This window comes from Orbicella faveolata, unplaced genomic scaffold, assembly GCF_042242905.1.
Source record: "Orbicella faveolata isolate gen_17 unplaced genomic scaffold, um_ofav_v1 contig_24, whole genome shotgun sequence".
NCBI classification, from domain to species: Eukaryota; Metazoa; Cnidaria; class Anthozoa; order Scleractinia; family Merulinidae; genus Orbicella; species Orbicella faveolata.
The window spans coordinates 18,327,501-18,329,891 of NW_028301552.1; the positions used below are offsets into that span (position 1 = coordinate 18,327,501).

The 2,391-nt window shown below is 41.9% G+C and overlaps 1 pseudogene; it reads right to left on the reverse strand.

Annotated features, from left to right (window-relative positions):
* The window catches only part of LOC149110723 (uncharacterized), a 2,611-nt pseudogene extending 947 nt beyond the window's left edge, over window positions 1-1,664 (reverse strand).
* Between the last annotated feature and the right edge of the window lie 727 nt (window positions 1,665-2,391).

A 2,391-nucleotide genomic window follows, 5' to 3' on the forward strand; every position in this document is an offset into this window, starting at 1 on the left:
AATTTTTGAGCTATGTTGCTCAAGAGATTCAACTAAGTTCTGAAGTTTTTTATTTGAGTCACTCTCTGTTTTCCTTGCTTCAGTTAAAAGGCAGGTCACACCCGTCTTCTTGCCTTTGTCAGCATTATTTCCAGGGTTGGAAATGACCACTTCCATGACAGGTTGGGAACGGATTCCGTCAAGTCGTGATTTGTGCCAAGTTTGCAAAGGGAGAAGTGCATGCTGTAGTTGGGTTTTCATCTTCCTCGTCCTTCAGGTCCCGAACATCTTTGCAGTCGTATAAAGAATATTTGTAGACTTTCATCATCAAAGCTAGGATATGGTTGCAGAAGCCTGACTTTCCAGCAGCACAACTTGGCCCACAGTAAGCATATTCTACCTCTCCAGAAACAATACAGAGCGCAAGTTTCATGTTATGCGGTTCCTCGCGGACTTTGAAACTGTGGAAGCATTTCGCGCGATAATAAAAATATCTTTGATCTTGTTGAGTCTGGATCTCGTGAAGGTATTCATCAGCCAGAAAAGCCTTGGCTTTTCGAAGTCCTGTAGGCAACGAGTGATATTCACTGTGTTGGTGCTTTTTTCCTGAATTCGCAATATGTCTGTCCATTTCCGTACACGTAAATAATGGACTTTTTGCAACTGCTGTTCCCCATCCATCTGTAGGAAAAGCTACCATCTTTGTGCTGTCAGAAGGAGCTGAAGAGTTCGGCGTTTTCGGATCTAAAGCATCATCTAGGCCAAGGAGTCGCCTTTTGCGCTTGGTACAAACCAAATTTACGTCGGGCTCGACAAGAAGATGTTCGATCTTCGCTTCCAAGTAGTCGTTTACCCTGGGAGAGAATGAAGCGATTGAGAATCTAGGCCACGCCAAAAAAGGTTATCGCTTTGCGGACTCAACACTTACCGCTTACAAAGTTGCGCTTTTGTGGACAATCCTTTGCACGAATCGCCACGACACTTTAGCCAAAACTTCAATTCGGAGTTCTTCAACCTATTCGGATCTCTTCCATTCAACGAACTACCAGGAATATCGTCCTCCGTCAAAAACGACGGACCGGACACAATGTTGTCTCGAAAGGACGCCATAGCTGTTGTGTTTAGCCATGGCCCTCGATGCCTCGTTTTCATGCAACTTGACCCAGATCATCTCAGACAGCCGCCATTTTGGAATAAGGCGTATGAAAAAGAAGTGAAAAGTTCGACACCGGGAGCCGCTATTTTGAAAGGATCTTGAAGGCCAGGTCGCATATCCGTGACGTCATTCCGTCCGAATTGGCGCAAAGCTCAAAGGCTAAAGCTCTTCTTTTCTGTTCTAAATTCAGTTGTGAGCTAAAAAATTAGGCCCGGGCTTCAAAACCGGAACCGAAAAGGATAGGAAAAGAGGAGTGACTTTCCTTAACTTGCCTAAAAAGAACAAAAAATTGCCAAAGAAGTGGCTCGAACAGCTACGTCGGGATGAAAGATTCATGCCAAAAAAACCCGAAAATGTGTATGTGTGCAACGAGCATTTCACAGACGACTGTTTCAAAGCTCAATACCGATTTGAGCTTGTGGCTGGAAACACAAGAAGGAGGTCATTGAAGAAAAATGCTTTCCGACAATTTTTCAACCGAATGCCCTTGTAAAGGCACGTATTGGAAGCGAACGGCGCATCGCAAGGAACGAAAAGAGGTAGCTATCAGTTATACTTTTCATTTTTAAAAATATTTTTGCCCGGCAGAATTGTCGTTGACTTGATTGGGTAAATATTGTTTCTGCGCAAGAAATTGAAGCTCCTCGCTGGACTACAGGGCTCAAATTTCAAGGAAAAACCTTTTTAGGTTTGGTCGCCAGCACAAGTATTTTAGTCGCCAAAAATTTTCGATCCTTCAGGCAATATATTTTCACGAAAAAGACGCTGAAACGGCGTGAATCACGGGTCAGTTTCATGTATAATCTGTTTGCCGCCTTTTTTCCTATAGTAACAGGGAAAATGGCTGAATGAAATTCTTTTCTTCATTTACCAGTCTTACCAGTATTTATAAAAAAAGCTGCCATGTTACAAGCTTTAATTCATTATATTTCGTAGACTGGCGCTAGGGTTTTCGTGTTTTCGTGTTCATTGATGCATAGCGACTGCATCCGTTTTTTGGAAGTGATTTATTAAATATAAATTTCTTAGGGTACCGTGGGAACTTCAAATGTCCTGCAGATTTCTTTAAAATTACACGTCAGACTAACCCGCTAAGGTTTTCTTTTATCGAAAAAGTATTTTTTTCGCTTTATAAATCTCTTGTGTGGGCCAAAATCAGAGCGTGTTTAATTATCGGCCTTGACAGCCAGGGATGAGTTAAAATACTTACAAATTTTTAAATGCTAACTAATTTGATTTGGAATACATCAGAAGTT